This window comes from Hyla sarda, chromosome 3 (genome assembly GCF_029499605.1).
Source record: "Hyla sarda isolate aHylSar1 chromosome 3, aHylSar1.hap1, whole genome shotgun sequence".
Lineage (NCBI taxonomy): Eukaryota > Metazoa > Chordata > Amphibia > Anura > Hylidae > Hyla > Hyla sarda.
Window position 1 is genome coordinate 357,917,845 of NC_079191.1, and position 22,202 is coordinate 357,940,046.

The 22,202-nt window shown below is 43.3% G+C and overlaps 1 protein-coding gene across 3 annotated transcripts in view; it reads left to right on the plus strand.

Annotated features, from left to right (window-relative positions):
- CFAP61 (cilia and flagella associated protein 61) overlaps positions 1–22,202 on the plus strand; it is a 337,213-nt gene that overhangs the window by 241,547 nt on the left and 73,464 nt on the right. The window lies entirely within an intron of this gene.

A 22,202-nucleotide genomic window follows, 5' to 3' on the forward strand; every position in this document is an offset into this window, starting at 1 on the left:
AGACATTACATTACTAGTCAGGTGTTGAAAGAGAGCCTGTCTGCTTCAATGGGTGGAGCGACCGCTGGGGGGGGGGTGAAAGTACCATGCGAGCAGACATTATTGTTCTGCACCATGGGCTGCCGAAGGTATCCAAGAGGATGAGTTCGGTGAAAGGGAAATAAAGAAAGCTGGAGGGTCAATGTGGATGATATTAAAGATCAACAGCGGCATAACAATAACAATATACATCCGATTGGAGTTCCTGAAAAGGCAGAGGGGAAGAATCCCATGGAGTTCTTTGAATCATGGCTCCTGTCTGCTTTTAGTAAGGACACTCTAACCCCACTTGGAGCTGCCCCTTGTGCAGTGCATATCTCTATTCTCCATTACAAGGACAGCAATATCATTTAAGCAAAGTGCAGGAGATGGAGCAGCTGACTATAAATGGTGGACGCTTCTCTATTTTCCCTGACTTATCTGCTGAAGTGCAGAAGCAGACAGCTAAATACCAAAATGTCAAGAAGCATCTCAGGTTTCTCAATGTGCCATACTCTATATTGTACCCAGCAAAGCTTTGCGTAGTGGCTTACCCATATGTTTGATTCGCTGACTGCCGCTGTACAGTGGCAGGAAGCAACTGAAGTTAAACTGTGACAACATTTTGCTTAAAGGGGTACTCCGCTGAAAAACTCATTTTTCAAAATCAACTGGTGCAAAAAGGTGTTAAACAGATTTGTAAATTATTTGTAATCTTAATCCTTCCAGTACTTATCAGCTGCTGTATGCTGCAGAGGAAGTTGTATAGTTCTTTTCTGTCTGACCACAGTGCTCTCTGCTGACACCTCTGTCCATGTCAGGAACTGTCCAGAGCAGGAACAAATCCCCTTAGCAAACTCCTACAGCTCCGGACAGTTCCTGACATGGACAGAGGTGTCAGCAAAGAGCACTGTGGTCAGACAGAAAAGGGGAACTCCACTGGAAATCATTTAAAACATTTTTAAATCAACTTGTGCCAGAAAGTTAAACAGATTTGTAAATGACTTCTATTTATAAATCTTAACCCTTCCAGTACTTATCAGCTGCTGTATGTTCCACAGGAAGTTCTTTTCTTTTTGAATTTCCTTTCTGTCTGACCAAAGACTTCTCTGCTGACACCTTTGTCCATTTTAGGAACTGTTCAGAGTAGGAGCAAATCCCCATAGCTAACCTCTCCTGCTCTGGACAGTTCCTAAAATGGAGGTGTCAGCAGAGAGCACTGTGGTCAGACAGAAAGGAAATTCAAAAAGAAAAGAACTTCCTGTGTAGCATATAGCAGCTGATAAATACTGGAAGGATTAAGATTTTGAAATAGAAGTAATTTACAAATCTGTTTAACTTTCTGGCATCAGTTGATTAAAAAAATTTTTTTCCAGGGGAGTACCCCTTTAAGGACTCCTACAAGGGTAACCTATGATCATTTTCCTGTTACACTTTCTTGCCAACCAGTCATCTGCTTTATTTTGGGCAACTGTATTTTTCTGCTATTCATTTACACAATTTTTTTGCCCATATTTTCATTGAACCTTGGCCTCTGGAGGCAGACTTCTAAGGTGTTCCCGCTGATTGGACTCTATTGTACTACAGCTCTTAATATTATTATTTGTTGCACTTTTCACTGTCTTTTAACTGAAGTTCACCTTACTCCTTCAGGCATTAGTTTGTTATTATGTCTTTGTATAATGGGATGCATGTGTACCATCATTGTAAGCTGGTCTGTTCAGTGCACCTTCATGCTAAGTAGGACCATTGGGGGAGATTTATCAAAACCTTTGCAAAGGAAAAGTTGCTGAGTTGCCCATAGCAACCAATCAGATCCCTTCTTTCATTTTACAGAGGCCTTGTTAAAAATGAAAGAAGCGATCTCATTGGTTGCTACGGGCAACTCAGCAACTTTTCCTCTGGACTGGTTTTGATAAATCTCCCCCATTGTTTCTATCCCTCCTCCGCTCCTTAGCTAAGGGTATACTTTATTCCCTAACTGACACCAGTTGTAGCTTTTGTTGTTAAGAATATTGTTTCAGACAAGACTTCATAAAGACGCTCAGGTGTATCTCTCCTACTGTTTCCTCTTTCTGTGGATGGGTACGCCTATCCTCTTTATCCTATCTCTATTCATTATTCTTTGGGTCTGTAATGGCTAACAAAGCTAATATTATAACGTGGAATTTCAGGGGATGAGCACATCTGCTAAGTCATATGCTGTGATTTTATGTTGTGAAATCTTTCCAACTCACTATTGTATGTCTCTCCAAGATGAGTTTAACCGTTGACACTAAGGGAACGCTGGATAACATGTGGGTGGGCAATGGTTTTATGCTGTGTTCCCCTTTCATGCTGGGGGCTGGGTGAGAATTCCAGTTTAAAGAAACAATGGCCCAGATTTATCAAACTATGTGAGAGGAAAAGTGGAGGGATTTTTCCACAGCAACCAATCACAGCTCAGCTAATGAGCTCAGGTAAAGTGAAAGCCGAGCTGTGATTGGTAACTGTGGAAAAATCCCTCCACTTTTTCTATCACAGTTTGATAAATCTGGGCCATTATGTTTACTAGTCTACGAAGCGATATGGACCCCAACTGCTGTTATGTTTGCCTATATTGTGCGATCTATTAAGTTAGGTGCATTCTTGTTCTTCTCATGAAGTACTAAGGAAAATTTTAGCCTCTCTGCCTTTACATATTGTTGAGGATTTTAGCAATGTCCTTTACTCTATCTTGGATAGATTCTGTGGAGGACATTTTTCTGCTAACCCAGTTCCTAGGGGTTAGCCAGGGTCTTGACTGAGACAAATTTGTGTGACCTTTGGTAGTGTCATTACCCCACTTCTAGGCAATGCTCCGATTATTTGGGATCTTACGGCACATTATCTCATATAGATTTAGCTGTAGGTGTCATCCAATGGTGCATGGCGTGATGGAAATTGAATACTTATATCACAGTCTTTCTGATCATTCTTTTTTGTTGGTCAAGGTGGCTCTAGCCACAAAAACTGTCTTGGTTGCATTCAGGAGAACTGCTTCTTTCAGAATAGTCTGGGATTTATTAAAAGCATTTATCAAGGGATATTACTCTACATAAATCCAAAAATAGGCAGATACAACAGGCTCTGCAGCAGTGGGTGTGGGCACAGAAGGAGAGTACATATAGTCATGGCCGAAAATGTTGGCACCCCTGAAATTTGTTCTAGTAAATTAAATATTTCTCATAGATAAGGATTGCAGTAACACATGTTTTGCTATACACAAGTTTATTCCCTTTGTGTGTATTGGAACTAAACCAAAAAAGAGAGGAAAAAAGCAAATTGGACATAATGTCACCCCAAACTCCAAAAATGGCCTGGACAAAATTATTGGCACCCTTAATTTAATATTTGGTTGCACACCCTTTGGAAAAAAGAAATGAAATCAGTCACTTCCTATAACCATCAATAAGCTTCTTACACCTCTCAGATGGAATGTTGGACCACTCTTCCTTTGCAAACTGCTCCAGGCCTCTCTTATTGGAAGGGCGATTTTAAGATCTCTCCACAGGTGTTCAATGGGATTTAGATCTGGACTCATTGCTGGCCACTTCATAACTCTCCAGCGCTTTGTTGCCATCCATTTCTGGGTGCTTTTTGATGTATGTTTGGGGGTCATTGTCCTGCTGGAAGACCCAAGATCTCGGAATCAAACCCAGCTTTCTGACACTGGGCTGTACAGTGCAACCCAAAATCCATTGGTAATCCTCAGATTTTGTGATCCCTTGCACACATTCAAGGCACCCAGTGCCAGAGGCAGAAAAACAACCCCAAAAACATCATTGTACCTCCACCATATTTCACTGTAAGTACTGTGTTCTTTTCTTTGTAGGCCTCATTCCGTTTTCAGTAAATAGTAGAATGATGTGACTAAAAAACATTGGCATTAGTAGAATTCTGTAGCAGGTACGTGAACTACAAGCCAAATATTGGATCCAGTCTTTGCCTCCCGCTGTTGCAGAGCTAATTTTTAGGTTATATATTATTATTAGGCCAGAAGAAGGGATGTACAAAAAGAGTAGCATAAATAGCAGACTCCAAATTTGAGTTTATTTGGGGCCATAAGATCGATACTTTGGGTTTCCCTCCTGACATACAGTATACTCCGTTTACCTTTCAAAGCCTTTGTTCTTCTTGTGGATTTTCATAGAGGAAATGGTTGTAGACCACGTGTAGCATACTCTCTAGTTTTTCTTTTGTTTCTAGTTTTGTGTTATTTTGTTCTATTTTTCTGTCATACTTACCTGATATGACTGGTATACTTCTCAGGATGGGATGTACCCTGCACCTTTCTATGATTATTTATTTTTATAATTGTACCACTATATGTAATGATTGATGATGGACCTTTTTTGGTACTGTATGAATTTATTTTTTTGGTGGTGTTTTGTCTCTGTGAAAAACTTTTGGAAAATCTTTCAAAGATATTATAAAAAAAAAAAATAAGTACATTGGGGGAAAAAAATGTGCTGCTTCTGGAATGTATCAGGGATAAGTAGGTTCACAATTACTTAAAAGCCGTATAATTTTGGTCTTATTGTTCAGCCCCGTCAAAAGACCGGGAAATGGGAACGGCTGCAGTATTGACTGAGTAGTTGAGTGGGACTAATGCAGCTTGGTACAGTGCACAGTCTAATTAGAGGTAAATAAGTGTGCTTTATATGAGGCCGGACGTAGAATAGCAGAGGAGGAATACATGAAGCAAACAAGAGATCAAGCATGTTTCTTTTGTAGTGGAATTAAATGGCAACCACACTTCAAACTACTAATTCCATCTCTCAGAATGTAATCAATAAAAATCGCTTGACAACTTAAGATGATTTCGACAGGTTTTCTATTTCATTTTCTCTTGATATTGCAGGAGAGAGCAAAATTTAGGGCTTATTTTGATAGGTGATAACCTTGCCCAGGTAGAAATAAGGGAGTAGTATTTTCTTTTATATATATGCAATGATTTGGTTTATAAAATGAGTATTTATGAATGTGGACTTAAAAATAAATTGTAGCCATAATAGAAATGTTTTCAATGACATTCTTTATTTAATGAGCAGTGACATGAATATATATTTTCCCCCTTTTTTACATATGTGTCTTATAAGTGGTTTCTTATAAGGGAATCTGCTGTCCTGTGTGGATTATGACTGAACCGTACCAGGGAACGGAGTCTATGGAGCGTAGTCAGGTCACAGGCACTAGGTCAGGAGAAAGGCGGCAAAGGAGCAAGGTCAGGTCACAAGCGAACGGTCAGGAACACTATATGACACACACAAGGTAACGCTTTCTCTTAGGCACAAGACACGAAGATCCGGCACCCCACTAGGGAGATGACGGACTAATTTAGAGTCCACCCAGCAGGGCACCAATTAAGGGTGTACTGGCCCTTTAAATCTAGCAAAGCCAGGACACACGCGCGCCCTAAGGACAGGGGATGCACCTGCCGGCGATGCAGAGGAGCAATGAGGCTAGGAAATGAGGAAGGTAAGGGGATGCCGGGACCCGCATTGCGAGTCCCGGCGCCAATAGGAGGACTAGAAGGGGTACGCTAACAGCTGGAGCGTTGCTCATGGTTAGGCCCGGGACACGCGTGCAGGTGGGTCCCGCACCGCGAGTCCCGGAGTAAGTGAGACCAGGGAGGGGGCAGTGCTCATGGCCAGAATGAATGGCTGGAGCCCCTAACAGTACCCCCCCCCCCTCCTTGGGTCTCCCCCTCTTCTTGGGTCCAAGAAAATCCTGCACCAGGCTATGATCAACAATATTCTCTTCGGGCTCCCATGATCTTTTCTCAGGACCAAAGCCCCCCCAGTCAACGAGAAAATAAAATTTACCTCTCACAGTTACCTCTCAGACAAAAATGTCTGAAGAACCAGACAGGAGTGGGAGCAACGACTTTTTGAGAGAAATGATTAATGACCAGGGTTTTGAGCTAAGAGACATGAAAAGAATTAGGAATGCAAAGGAAGGAGGGTAGACGCAATTTGAGACAGGATTGATTTTTTGAAAGACGACAAATGGACCCAGGTAACGAGGCCCCAACTTGCAACTGGAAGCCTTAACCCATTGGGGACGGAGCCCATTATAACCCCAAGGACGGGATTTATTGCAATTCTGACCACTGTCACTTTAAGCATTAATAACTCTGGAATGCTTTTACTTTTCATTCTGATTCCGAGATTGTTTTTTCGTGACATATTCTACTTTATGTTAGTGGTAATTTTTTGTCGATAATTGCATAATTTCTTGGTGAAAAATTCCATAATATGATGAAAAAATTTAAAATTTAGCATTTTTCGGTCTTTGAAGCTCTCTGTCTGTAAGGAAAATAGACATTTCAAATAATTACATATTGATTCACATATACAATATGTCTACTTGATGTTTGCATCATAAAGTTAACATTTTTTTTTACTTTTGGAAGACATCAGAGGGCTTCAAAATTCAGCAGCAATTTTCAAATTTGTCACGAAATTTTCAAAATCGGAATTTTTCAGGGACCAGTTCAGTTTTGAAGTGGATTTGAAGGGCCTTCATATTAGAAATACCCCATAAATTACCCCTTTATAAAAACCAAACCCCTCAAAGTATTCGAAATGACATTCAGAAAGTTTGTTAACCCTTTAGGTGTTTCACAGGAATAGCAGCAAAGTGAAGGAGAAAATTCAAAATCTTCATTTTTTACACTCGCATGTTCTTGTAGACCCAGTTTTTGATTTTTTACAAGGGGTAATAGGAGAAAAAGCCCCCCAAAATTTGTAACCCAATTTCCCTTGAGTAAAGAAATACCTCATATGTGTATGTTAAGTGCTCGGCGAGCGCAGTAAAGGGCTCAGAAGGGAAGGAGCGACAGTGGGATTTTGGAGAGTGAGTTTTTTTAAATGGTTTTTGAGGGGCATGTCCCATTTAGGAAACCCCTATGGTGCCAGAAGAGCAAAAAAAAAAAAAAAAAACACATGGCATACTTTATTGGAAATTACACCCCTCAAGGCACGTAACAAGAGGTCCAGTGAGCCTTAACACCCCACAGGTGTTTGACGACTTTTTTTCTCCAAATTTTACATTTTTACAGGGGATAATAGGAGAAAATTCCCCCCCAAATTTGTAACCCCATTTCTTCTGAGTATGGAAATACCCCATGTGTGGACGTAAAGTGCTCTGCTGGCGCACTACAATGCTCAGAAGAGAAGGAGCGCCAGAATTTGTTTGGAATGGAAGTCAGGAGCCATGTGCGTTTACAAAGCCACCTGTGGTGCCAAAACATTGAACCGCACCACATGTGACCCCATTTTGGAAACTACACACCTCACAGAATTTAATAAGGGGTTCAGTGAGCATTTATACCCCACTGGCGTGTGACAGATGTTTGGAACAGTGGGCTAAGCAAATGAAAAAATAAATTTTTTCATTTTCACGGACCACTGTTCCAAAAATCTGTCAGACACCTGTGGGGCGAAAATACTCACTGTACCCCTTACTACGTTACATGAGGTGTAGTTTCCAAAATGGGGTCACATGTGGGGGGGTTCATTGTTCTGGCATCATGTGGGCTTTGTAAACACACATAGCCTTCAATTCCGGACAAATATCCTCTCCAAAATCCCAATGCCGCTCCTTCTCTTCTGAGCATTGTAGTTCGCCCGCAGATCACTTTACATCCACATATGGGCTATGTTCTTACTCAGAAGAAATGGGGTTTCAAATTTTGCAGGGGCATTTTTCCTATTTTCCCTTGTGAAAATGAAAAAGTTAGGGTAACACCAGCATTTTAGTGAAAAAAAAATTTTTTTTCTTCATTCTCCCATCCAACTTTAACGAAAATTCGTCAAACACCTGTGGGGTGGTAAGGCACACTATACCCCTTGTTACTTTCCGTGAGTGATGTAGTTTCCAAAATGGGGTCACACGTAGGTATTTATTTTTTTTGCGTTTCTGTCAGAACCGCTGTAAAATCAGCCACCCCTGTGCAAATCACCAATTTAGTCCTCAACTGTTCATAGTGCGCTCTCACTCCTGAGCCTTGTTGTGCGCCCGCAGAGCATTTTACGCCCACATATGGGGTATGTCTGTACTCAGGAGAAATTGCGTTACAAATTTTGGGGGTCTTTTTTCCTTTTACCTCTTGTGAAAATAAAAAGTATGGGGCAACACCAGCATGTTAATGTAAAACTTTTTAATTTTTTTACACTAACAGGCTGGTGTAGACCCGAACCTTTCCTTTTCATAAGGGGTAAAAGGAAAAAAAGCCCCCCAAAATTTGTAGTGCAATTTCTCCCCAGTACGGAAATACCCCCTATGTGGCCCTAAACTGTTTCCTTGAAATACAACAGGGCTCCGAAGTGAGAGAGCGCCATGCGTATTTGAGGACTAAATTAGGGATTGCATAGGGGTAGACATAGAAGGGTGCCTCCAGCTGTTGCTAAACTACCAGCATGCCTGGACAGTCAGTGGCTGTCCGGAAATGCTGGGAGCTGTTGTTTTGCAAACACTGCCGTACGATACGTTTTCATTTATATTGCGGGGGACAGTGTAAGGGGGTGTATATGTAGTGTTTACCCTTTGTTATGTGTTAGTGTAGTGTAGTGTTTTTAGATTACATTCGCACTGGCGGTTTACGGTGAGTTTCCAGCTAGGAGTTTGCGCTGTGGTGGAAAATTTGCCGCAGCTCAAACTTGAAGCAGGAAACCCTCTGTAAACCCGCCTGTGTGAATATACCCTGTACATTCACATGGGGGGCAAACCTCCAGCTGTTTCAAAACTACAACTCCCAGCATGTACTGACAGACCGTGCATGCTGGAGGCACACTGGATGGAAAACCTTCAGTTAGGTTCTGTTACCTAACTCAGTATTTTCCAACCAGTGTGCCTCCAGCTGTTGCAAAACTACAACTCCCAGCATGTACTGATCGCCGAGGGGCATGCTAGGACATGTAGTTATGCAACAGCTGCAGGTACGCAACTACAACTCCCAGCATGCCGAGACAGCTGTTTTCTGTTTGGGCATGCTGGGATTTGCAGTTTTGCAACATCTGGAGGGCTATAGTTTATAGACCACTGCACAGTGATCTCCAAACTGTGGCCCTCCAGATGTTTCTAAACTACAAATCCCAGCATGCCCAGAAAGCAAACTGCTTTGTGGGCATGCTGGGAGTTGTAGTTTTGCAAGATCTAGAGGGCCACAGTTTAGAGACCACTGCACAGTGATCTCCAAACTGTAGCCCTCCAGCTGTTGCAAAACTACAAATCCCAGCATGCCCACACAGCAAACAGCTGTCTGGGAATGCTGGGAGTTGTAGTATTGCAACATCTGGAGCGCTACAGTTTAGAGACCACTATATAGTGATCTCAAACTGTAGCCCTCTAGATGTTGCTAGGCAGCTCACCGGCTTCCGTAGGATGCAGGGAGTCGCATCCCTGTCCTCTTCTGCCTCGATCCCCGCCGCTGATCGTCACCTCCGCCGCTGCCGTTCGGTAAGTGGATGCTCGTCGTTGGTCCTCCTCGGTTTCCCCGTTCTGCCCCGCCTATTGTGGGTGGACAGAACTGGGAAACCAAAAGGGTGGCATCCCTGCCATCTCACTCCTATCCCTTCAGGGGAATTGTGGGTGTCTTGGACAACCCCGATCCCCCCTATTTTCCGGGTCACCATAGACCCGTATGACCAGAATAGCCGCAAATCGCCGGTGTGAATTCACCGGTGATTTGCGGCAATCGCCAACATGGGGGGGTCTCAGGACCCCCCTGGGCATTGGCACGGGATGCCTGCTGAATGATTTCAGCAGTCATCCCGGTCCAATCACCGCCCGGCGAACGGCGGTGATCGGAAATGCGGAGGGCGTACAGGTATGCCCTCCGTCCTTAAGTTACGGGACGCGAGGGCGTATCCATATGTGTATATACTTGGAAGAGAACCAGACTTTGTCACCAGGAGAAAAAGATGGAGGAGGTCTTATTTTCTTGTACGCTTGAGACTTCATTTGGAATGAAGCGGACAGTAACGAGCATCGAGTCTTTTGCCAGATGGTGACAAAACTTCTGATTAGAATCAACGGCCGGCACTCCAGAGGAGTCTGGTAGAGGAAGAGGTGGATGAGAATGAAGACCATCAACAAAAAAAAGGGTGAAGTCTTTGTGAATTCAGAGTCTCTATGATTGTATGAAAACTCTGCCCAAGGCAGAAGATCAACCCAATTGTCCTGCTGAGCTGAAACAAAATGTTTCAAGTAGCCCTCCAGGACCTGATTTGACTCTCTCCACTTGCCCATCGGATTGAGGGTGGTAGGCGGAAGAAAAGTTCAAATTAATTTTTAAACAAAAGCAAAGGGCACGCCAGAATTTGGAGACAAATTGCACCCCACAATCCGAGACAATGTGGGAAGGGAGGCATGCAGACGAAAAAGTTGTTGTTGGAAAAGGCAGTCCAATGCTCATCTTGCACAATGTATGTAATCCTTCAACAGCAGTTTGAGGGTGCATATTGTTGTGCGAGTTGTTCATTTGAAAGCCCAGATCCTGGATCTAGATGAGCAACTGGCAACCCTGAGACACAATGACAACCTGGAGAGGTGTTTCCTGCTCACTGAGAAAGTACTCTCTGAGGTAGAGGTGGGGGAAGATAGTGGGACGGAGGTTCAGGACAGTCAGGAAGCTAGCTGGGTTACAGTTAGAAAACGGGGTAGAAGGAAAAGTGTCAGGGAGGCTAGTCTGCAACTGGTAACCCTAAGACACAATGACAACCTGGAGAGGAGTTTCCTGCTCACTGAGAAAGTACTCTCTGGGGTAGAGGTGGGGGAAGATAGTGGGACGGAGGTTCAGGACAGTCAGGAAGCTAGCTGGGTTACAGTTAGAAAACGGGGTAGAAGGAAAAGTGTCAGGGAGGCTAGTCCGTAATTGGCACACCCCAACAAGTTTGCCCGGTTGGCAGATGAGGGGGATGCCATTTCAGAGCTAGCAGTACTGCGGCAGGACTCTGCCTCTGACCGCCAGGGGCAGGGGGGTCTGCTCCAAGGAGGGAGGGAGGAGTGCAGGGCAGGCCAGACAGGTACTGGTAGTGGGGGACTCAATTATTAGGGGGACAGGGCGATCTGTCTCAAAGACCGGGATCGCCGAACAGTGTGTTATCTTCCTGGCGCTCGAGTTCGGCACATCGCGGATCGGGTTGACAGGTTACTGGGTGGGGCTGGAGAGGACCCAGCAGTCATGGTCCATATTGCACCAATGACAAAGTAAGAGGTAGGTGGAGTGTCCTTAAAAATGTTTTCAGGGACTTAGGCCGCAAGCTTAAGGTAAGGACCCCCAAGGTAATATTTTCTGAAATATTACCTGTACCACGAGCCCCACCAGAGAGGCAGCGGGAGATTAGGGAGGTAAACAAGTGGCTCAGGAGCTGGTGTAGGAAGGAGGGGTTTGGGTTCATGGAGAACTGGGCCGACTTTGCTGTCAGATACCGGCTCTATCGTAGCGACGGGCTGCACCTCAATGCGGAGGGTGCAGCTGTGCTTGGGGAGAAGATGGCTAGAAGGGTGGAGGAGTGTTTCAACTAGGGACTGGGGGGGGGAGGGAACCTACAACATAAAAGTGGAAGATAGTGTAGATAGAGAGGGGGGACTTATTAATGTACCTGGGGGTGGAGCGGAGGGAGGGGTTAGAATAGTTAATAGGGATAGGCATCATAGGAAAAAAGAAACATACACCATTGAATTGCATGTTGACTAATGCCAGAAGTCTGACCAATAAAACTGACGAACTGGAGTTAAAAAAGTCTGAGGAGGATTATGACATAGTGGGTATAACAGAGACTTGGTTGGACTGTAGTTGTGACTGGGTGGTCAACATACAGGGTTATAGTCTTTTCAGGAAGGATCGGACAAAACGGAAAAGGGGAGGAGTTTGTCTTTATGTAAAGTGCAGTCTGAGGACCGCAATGCGGGAGGATATTTGGGAGGGAAACGATAATGTGGAGTCACTATGGGTAGAAATATATGGAGATAAAAATATAAAAATTCTGCTAGGGGTTTGCTATAAGCCACCAAACATAATGGAAGAAGCAGAAGATCAATTATTGAGACAAATAAACAAGGCAGCAAATCAAAATGAGGTGATAATAATGGGGGACTTTAACTATCCTGATATAAACTGGGAGACTGAGACCTGTCAATCTCATAAAGGAAACAGGTTTCTGACTATAGCTAAAGACAATTATTTGTCCAAAATGGTTCAGGGCCCGACCAGAGGGGGCGCCCTGCTAGACTTAACCCCTTAAGGACACATGACGTTCTCATACGTCTCCATTTCCGAGTCCTTAAGGACACATGACGTATGAGAACGTCATGTGTTTTACCGGCCCCCCGCAACCATCTGGAGCGGAGCCGGTCCCCGATGCCTGCTGAAATCGTTCAGCAGGCATCGGGGCATATCGCCCAGGGGGGTCATTATGACCCCCCATGTCGGCGATGGCCACAGATCGCTGGACAATTCAGTCCAGCGATCTGCGGCGGATTCCGGGTCAATCGGGTCTCCAGTGACCCGGTGACCCGGAATTATTGGTTGATCGGGGCCGTCAGAGACGGCCCTGAACAGCCAGAGCCAGCAGGGGTGAGGTGGCACTGGTGCCACCTCGCGATCGCCCTGATTCGTCGGCCGGATTACCGGCCGACCAATCAGGGCGCCTGCTGCGGGTGTCACTCCCGCAACCCGCTCCGCCCCTCTTCCGGAGGACGTGAGCGGGTGCGGGACGTGCACCCCGGGTGCTGGGGACCCCGATCCCCGGCGCCCCTGTTGGGATCGGGGCCCCAGGAGCAGCGGCGGCGGCGGAGACGACGAGGGACTGACCTGTGCGGCGAGGATCGTTGGAGGTGAGTGACAGCCTCCTGCTGTTGCTTAGCAACAGCTCCCAGCATGCAAAAAGGGCATGCTGGGAGCTGTAGTTATGCAACAGCAGGAGGCAGACCACCACAACTCCCAGCATGCCCTTATGGGCATGCTGGGACTTGTAGTTTTGCAACAGCTGGAGGCACATTCTTTCTATGGAAAAGTGCACCTTCAGCTGTTGTGTAACTACAACTCCCAGCTTGCACAATCAGCTAAAGTGCATGCTGGGAGTTGTAGTGGTGCATCTGGTGGTTGCATAACTACAACTCCCAGCATGCCCGTTGGCTGTCGGTGACTGCTGAGAGTTGTAGTTTTGCAACAGCTGAAGGCACACTGAGTTAAGTAGCAAACCAGTGTGTCTCCAGCTGTTGCATAACTACAATCCCCAGCATCCCCAGCCAAAGTAGTATGCCTCCAGCTGTTGCATAACTACAACACCCAGCATGCCCTTCCGCTGTCCGTACATGCTGGGGGTTGTAGCTTTTGCAACAGCAGAAGGCACACTGGTTGCAAAACACTGAGTTTGTTACCAAACTCGGTGTTTCACAACCAGTGTGCATCCAGCTGTTGCAAAACTACAACTCCCAGCATGCACTGATAGACCGTACATGCTGGGAGTTGTAGTTTTGCAACAGCTGGATGTTCCCCCCCCCCCCCCAATGTGAATGTACAGGGTACACTCACATGGGCAGAGGATTACAGTAAGTATCCGGCTGCAAGTTTGAGGTGCGGCAAAATTTCTGCCGCAGCTCAAACTGCCAGCGAGAAACGACTGTGAACCCCCCGCCCGTGCGACTGTACCCTAAAAACACTACACTACACTAACACACAATAAAATAAAAAGTAAAAAACACTACATATACACATACCCCTACACAGCCCCCCTCCCCTCCCCAATAAAAATGAAAAACGTCTGGTACGCCACTGTTTCCAAAACGGAGCCTCCAGCGGTTGCAAAACTACAACTCCCAGCATGCACTGATAGACCGTACATGCTGGGAGTTGTAGTTTTGCAACAGCTGGATGTCCCCCCCAATGTGAACGTACAGGGTACACTCACATGGGCGGAGGATTACAGTAAGTATCCGGCTGCAAGTTTGAGCTGCGTCAAATTTTCTGCCGTAGCTCAAACTGCCAGCGAGAAACTACTGTGAACCCCCCGCCCGTGCGACTGTACCCTAAAAACACTACACTACACTACCACAAAATAAAATAAAAAGTAAAAAACACTACGTATACACATACACCTACACAGCCCCCCTCCCCTCCCCAATAAAAATGAAAAACGTCTGGTACGCCACTGTTTCCAAAACGGAGCCTCCAGCTGTTGCAAAACAACTACTCCCAGTATTGCCAGATAGCCGTTGACTGTCCAGGCATGCTGGGAGTTTTACAACAGCTGGAGGCACCCTGTTTGGGAATCACTGGCGTAGAATTCCCCTATGTCCACCCCTATGCAATCCCTAATTTAGGCCTCAAATGCGCATGGCGCTCTCACTTTGGAGCGCTGTCGTATTTCAAGGCAACAGTTTAGGGCCACATATGGGGTATCGCCGTACTCGGGAGAAATTGGGCTTCAAATTTTGGGGGGTATTTTCTGCTATTACCCTTTTAAAAAATTTAAAATTTTTGGGAAAACAAGCATTTTAGGTAAAAAAAATATATATTTTTTTACATATGCAAAAGTCGTGAAACACCTGTAGGGTATTAAGGTTCAAATTACCCCTTGTTACGTTCCCCGAGGGGTCTAGTTTCCAAAATGGTATGCCATGTGTTTTTTTTTTTGCTGTCCTGGCACCATAGGGGCTTCCTAAATGCGGCATGCCCCCAGAGCAAAATTCGCTTTCAAAAAGCCAAATGTGACTCCTTCTTTTCTGAGACCTGTAGTGCGCCAGCAGAGCACTTTTCACACCCATATGGGGTGTTTTCTGAATCGGGAGAAATTGGGCTTCAAATTTTGGGGGGTATTTTCTGCTATAACCCTTTTTAAAATTGTAAAAATTTTGGGAAACCAAGCATTTTAGGTAAAAAAAATATATATTTTTTTACATATGCAAAAGTCGTGAAACACCTGTAGGGTATTAAGGTTCACATTACCCCTTGTTACGTTCCCCGAGGGGTCTAGTTTCCAAAATGGTATGCCATGTGTTTTTTTTTTGCTGTTCTGGCACCATAGGGGCTTCCTAAATGCGGCATGCCCCCAGAGCAAAATTTGCTTTCAAAAAGCCAAATGTTACTCCTTCTCTTCTGAGACCTGTAGTGCGCCAGCAGAGCACTTTTCACCCCCATATGGGGTGTTTTCTGAATCGGGAGAAATTGGGCTTCAAATTTTGGGGGGTATTTTCCGCTATTACCCTTTTTAAAAATGTAAACATTTTGGGAAAACAAGCATTTTAGGTAAAAAAAAATTATTTTTTTTTACATATGCAAAAGTCGTGAAACACCTGTAGGGCATTAAGGTTCACGTTACCCCTTGTTACGTTCCCCGAGGGGTCTAGTTTCCAAAATGGTATGCCATGTGTTTTTTTTTTTGCTGTTCTGGCACCATAGGGGCTTCCTAAATGCGGCATGCCCCCAGAGCAAAATTTGCTTTCAAAAAGCCAAATGTGACTCCTTCTCTTCTGAGACCTGTAGTGCACCAGCAGAGCACTTTTCACCCCCATGCGAGGTGTTTTCTGTATCGGGAGAAATTGGGCTTCAAATTTTGAGGGGTATTTTCTGCTATTACCCTTTTTAAAAATGTAAAATTTTGGGGAAACCAAGCATTTTAGGTAAAAAAAATATATATTTTTTTTACATATGCAAAAGTCGTGAATCACCTGTAGGATATTAAGGTTCACTTTACCCCTTGTTACGTTCCCTGAGGGGTCTAGTTTCCAAAATGGTATGCCATGTGTTTTTTTTTGCTGTCCTGGCACCATAGGGGCTTCCTAAATGCGGCATGCCCCCCAAAAACCATTTGTCGCTCCTTCCCTTCTGAGCCCTCTACTGCGCCCGCCGAACAATTAACATAGACATATGAGGTATGTGCTTACTCGAGAGAAATTGGGTTTCAAATACAAGTAAAAATTTTCTCCTTTTTACCCCTTATAAAAATTCAAAAATTGGGTCTACAAGAACATGCGAGTGTAAAAAATGAAGATTTTGAATTTTCTCCTTCACTTTGCTGCTATTCCTGTGAAACACCTAAAGGGTTAATACACTTACTGAATGTTTTTTTGAATACTTTAGGGGGTGTAGTTTTTATAATGGGGTCTTTTATGGGGTATTTCTAATATGAAGACCCTTCAAATCCACTTCAAAACTGAACTGGTCCCTGAAAAATAGTGAGTTTGAAAATTTTGTGAAAAATTTCAAAATTGCTACTGAACTTTGAAGCCCTATGGTGTCTTCCAAAAGTAAAAACTCATAAATTTTATGATGCAAACATAAAGTAGACATATTGTATATGTGAACCCAAAAAAAATATATTTTGAATATCCATTTTCCTTACAAGCAGAGAGCTTCAAAGTTAGAAAAATGCAAAATTTTCATATTTTTCATCAAACTTTGGGATTTTTCACCAAGAAAGGATGCAAGTTACCATAAAATTTTACCACTAAGTTAAAGTAGAATATGTCACGAAAAAACAATCTCGGAATCAGAATGATAACTAAAAGCATTCCAGAGTTATTAATGTTTAAAGTGACAGTGGTCAGAATTGCAAAAAACGCTCCGGTCCTTAAGGTATAAAATGGCCTGGTCCTTAAGGGGTTAAAGGGGTATTCCAGGCAAAAACTTTTTTTTTATATATCAACTGGCTCTGGAAAGTTAAACAGATTTGTAAATTACTTCTATTAAAAAATCTTAATCCTTCCAATAGTTATTAGCTTCTGAAGTTTTCTGTCTAACTGCTCATTGATGATGTCACGTCCCGGGAGCTGTGCATGATGGGAAAATATCCCCATAGGAACTGCACAGCTCCCGGGACGTGAGTCATCAGAGAGCAGTTAGACAGAAAACAACAACTCAACTTCAGAAGCTAATAACTATTGGAAGGATTAAGATTTTTTAATCGAAGTAATTTACAAATCTGTTTAACTTTCCAGAGCCAGTTGATATATAAAAAAAAGTTTTGGCCTGGAATACCCCTTTAATATTAACCAACAGATCTGATAGAGTAACTAATGTGCAAGTAGAAGGATACCTAGGAAATAGTGATCATAATATAATACATTATAACTTGTTCTTCAATAAAGGAATCTCTCGAGGGGCCACAAAAACAATGAACTTTAGGAAGGCAAAGTTCGATCAACTCAGAAAAGCCCTTAATAATATAAAATGGGATAATGTCCTCAAAAACAAGAATACTGACACTAAATGGGAGACTTTTAAAAATAGCTTAAATTTTCACTGTAAGATGTATATACCTTATGGGAATAAAAGGGTCAGAAATAAAAGAAAACCAATATGGATGAATAAAAATGTTAAGGGGGCAATAAATGACAAAAATAAAGCATTTAACTACTAAAACAGGATGACAGTGAAGAAGCATTAAAAAGCTATAGAGAAAAATGTAAAATATGTAAAAAAAAAAAAGATAAAAGCCGCAAAAATAGAGACAGAAAGACTCATTGCCAAAGAGAGTAAAACTAACCCGAAATTTTTCTTTAACTACCGTATTTATCGGCGTATAACACGCACTTTTTAGGCTAAAATTTTTTGCCTAAAGTCTATGTGCGTGTTATACGCCGATACACCCCCAGGAAAGGCAGGGGGAGAGAGGCCGTCGCTGCCCGCTTCTCTCCTCCTGCCTTTCCTGGGGTCTAGAGCCCTGCTGCCGGCCCTTCTCTCCCCCTAGCTATCGGCGCCGCTGCCTGTTCTGTCCCCCTGACTATCGGTGCCGGCGCCCCACTGCCGGCGCCGACAGCCAGGGGGAGAGAAGGGGCAGCGGCACCCATTGCCGGCGCCGCTGCCCCGTTGCCTCCCCCCATCCCCGGTGGCATAATTACCTGGGTCGGGTCCGCACTGCTGCAGGCCTCCGGCGTGCGTCCCCTGCGTCGTTGTTATGCACGGCGCGGCGCACTGACGTCATGCGCCGGCAGTGGTGCCGGCAATGGGTGCTGCTGCCCCTTCTCTCCCCCTGGCTATCGGCGCCGGCAATGGGGCACCGGCACCGATAGTCAGGGGGACAGAACAGGCAGCGGCGCCGATAGCTAGGGGGAGAGAAGGGCCGGCAGCAGGGCTCTAGACCCCAGGAAAGGCAGGGGGAGAGAAGCGGGCAGCGACGGCCACACTCCCCCTGCCTTTCCTGGGGGTATATCGGGGTATATACGCGCACACACGCACCCTCATTTTACCATGGATATTTGGGTAAAAAAAACTTTTTTTACCCAAATATCCTTGGTAATATGAGGGTGCGTGTTATAGGCCGGTGCGTGGTATATCCGATAAATACGGTATATAAATAGCAAAAAAAAATCAGTAATGAAAGTTTAGGCCCTTTAAAAAATGATGAGGAAGAAATTATACACGTGGATCAGGAAAAGGCAAATATATTAAACAAATTCTTCTCCACTGTATTCACCGAGGAAAATGAAATGCCAGGTGAAATATAGTGTGATAAGGTAAACTCCGCAGTACAGGTCACCTGTCTACCCAGGAAGAAGTACAGTGCTGCCTACAAAAAATCTAAATAGACAAATCACCAGGTCCAGATGGCATTTACCCCCGTGTGCTAAAGGAATTAACCCCTTAACGACAATGGACGTAAATGTACGTCTTTTCCTCGCCGCCATGATCGCGAGCACCGCTATCAGCAGGCAGGGACCCACCGGTAATGGCGGACATCCGCGATCGCGCGAATGTCCGCCATTAACCCCTCAGATGCCGTGATCAATACAGATCACGGCATCTGCGGCAATGCGGCACTTTGAATGGATGATCGGATCGCCTGCAGCGCTGCCGCGGGTATCTGATCATCCAGCATGGCGGCCGGAGGTCCCCTCATCTGGCTCCGGCCGTCTCCCGGCAGGGCGGTACTTTGAATGGATGATCTGATCGCCTGCAACGCTGCCGCGGGTATCCGATCATCCAGCATGGTGGCCGGAGGTCCCCTCACCTGGCACCGGCCGTCTCCCGGCAGGGCGGTACTTTGAATGGATGATCGGATCGCCTGCAGCGCTGCCGCGGGGATCCGATCATCCAGCATGGCGGCCGGAGGTCCCCTCACCTGGCTCCGGCCGCCTTCCGGGGTCTTCTGCTCTGGTCTGAGATCGAGCAGACCAGAGCAGATGATCACGATAATACTGATCAGTGCTATGTCCTATACATAGCACTGAACAGTATTAGAAATCAAATGATTGGTCTGAATAGTCCCCTATGGGGACATAAAAAGTGTAAAAAAAAAAAAAGTAAAAACATTTTTAAAATCCCCTCCCCCAATAAAAAGTAAAACGTCTGTTTTCCCCATTTTCCCCCCAAAAAGCGTAAAAAAATAATACACATATTTGGTATCGCTGCATGCGTAAAAGTCTGAACTATTAAAATATATTGTTAATTTTGATGTATGGTGAACGGCGTAAACATAAAAAAATTTAAAAAGTCCAAAATTGCTGCTTTTTTATCACATTTTATTAAAAATTTTTATAAAAAAATCTATAAAAAGTGAAACCTAAGCAAAAGTGGTACTGATAAAACCTACAGATCATGGCGCAAAAAATGAGCCCTCATATTGCCCCATATACGGAAAAATAAGAAAGTTATAGGTGGTCAAAATAGGGCAATTTCAAACATACTAATTTTGTTAAAATGGTTTGAGATTTTTTTTAAGTGGTACAATTATAGAAAAGCATATCACATGGGTATCATTTTAATCGTATTGACCCACATTTTCCCACATAAATAATATTTGTTTGGTTGCACCGTACATTTTAAGGTAAAATAAGTGATGTAATTAAAAAGTACAATTGGTGACGCAAAAAACAAGCCCTCATATGGGTCTGTGGATGGAAATATAAGAGTTATGATTTATAGACGGGAGGAGGAAAAAATGAAAATGCAAAAATAAAATTCTGGTCTGGTTCTTAAGGCCAAACTGGGCCTGGTCCTTAAGGGGTTAAGTAATGTAATAGACACCCTTATTTTTAATATTCAGGGACTGGAAATGTGGTGCCAATATTTAAAAAAGGATCAAAAAGTGACCATAGGAATTATAGACCTGTTAGTTTAACCTCTGTTGTATGTAAATAGTTTGAGGGTTTTCTAAGAGATACTATAATGGATAACCCCTTTAAGTTCTTATATGCAGAGAAGAACACTCTATACATTTTTACATATTTCTAACTGCAGAGGTAACTCCTTAACAGAAATAACCTCATAGTAAAAACTACTATTATATAAGGATTCAGTGGGGGGAGGATGGGGTGGGGGATGGGGATTAGTTGACCATCATACAACCAAGCCATTGTCAAGACTTGTGATTTCTCAGGTGTTCAGTACTTTTTATATTTGCCCATTAGTAGTTTTCATTATTGTCCATACTTATGGCTACATAAGAGCATTTTGTTACCACCTTTAACCTCTATTCTGCATTATTTTGTGTTTGTCTATCACGATAAATTTGATTGTAGTCAAGGAAGACATGGGAACATATGACAGTGTAATTCTTGTCTGGATCCTCACTGCTAGTTGTCTTTTAAAAGCATTGCCTGACATGTTACAAGCTGCTGATGTTATCCTTAAATCCTAAATTAGGTTTTGTAATAACAATTCTTTAATAACCATTAAGTCTCCTGTGCTTATTTAAAAGCATTCAGAATGTGCTGGAAAAAAAAAAGCTATAAACCATAAAGAGGTCAAAATTAACATAAAAGCCACCAAGACTTCCCAAGAAAATGAGGCTTCCTTCCCAGGCGTGGTTAATACAGTGTAACCTTGAATAATGTCTAAAGAAGCTGAATTATCCTTCTCTGATCTATGGAATAGAAATTAAAGAGCGAGTATTAATCACTAGATCAAGGCTTTATGATGACACCATTAGCTACAAGATTTAAGGAGCATTTGGCTCTGGGATTTGTAAATGGCAATAAAAGTCACATCATTTAATAAGATGAGTATATTATGGTAGCAGTAAAAATAAGTGATTTGCTGTAAGAGGGACAAGGTTCTGTAGTACTTCATATATTCAATGCTGCCCAGAAAAGTGAAGCAGATGTTGAGAAACACTATGGAAGCAAGTAGCTGTGTCACATTTGGCTTACTTTTGGTTGTATAGTAAAAGGTTTATTTTTTTTCTGATATACTGTGTATATCAATTCTTAACTTTGTGCAAAAATTAAATATTGGTCCTTACGTTAAGGTATACCTTGCATATAACAGAAAAGAAATGCTCACATATGTTAGGGTGCATGCACACCACGTTTTTGCAATACAGTTCCTGTATCAGGTTTTTGATGAAAAACTGATTCCTCAAAACCTGACTAAACTGTATCAAAACGTGTGTACAAATTTAAACCCATATATGGTTGAAAACCATATACGGTTTGAAAAATTATGTCCGGTTGCATCCGTTTTTTAAGAAAAAACTTATACGTTTTTAACTTTTCACTCCATTTTGAATAAAGTTTAACTTGTTTGATTGAAATTCCAAGAAAAAAAACTGTGCAAAGTCAAAAACCGTATTGTGAAAACCAGATGGAACCGTACGCACATACAGTTCTGTATGGTTCCCATTGACTCCCATGTTAAAAAAAAAAAACGTATACGGTTTATTACAGTTTTTCACCCAGACCAAGAAACGTGGTAGACTACAGTTTTGGGTACGGGTAAAAAAAACTGGACAAAACCGTATGAGATGCAAAACGGACACAACCTGATGCATCGTTTGACATACAGTTTACAATGTTAAGTCAATGCATACAGTTTTCTATACAGTTCCATATGGTTTTTAACTTGAAACCGTATACGGGAACTGTATAACAAAAACGTGGTGTGCATGCACCCTTACTCACTAGGTCATGCAGATTCTTTATATGTATTTTTTATGTGTCTAGCATCTATATTTGGCTCACAAATCCCTCTGTTCTGCTGCTCAGGGCTGCCATCAGAAATTTTGGGGCCCCTTACACAGCCACCCCTCCCCACGCTGGATTTTATCTCAGTATCAGGCTTAGAAAGATAAAATAATATCACCACTTCATATTAGTTCTAAAGTGACTAAATAATACCACCATACTGTAAGGAAATAAAAGCCACTATATGCAAATCAGTATCACTAACAACACCACAATAGAAGGGACATAATTCCGCCACACCATGACCACTG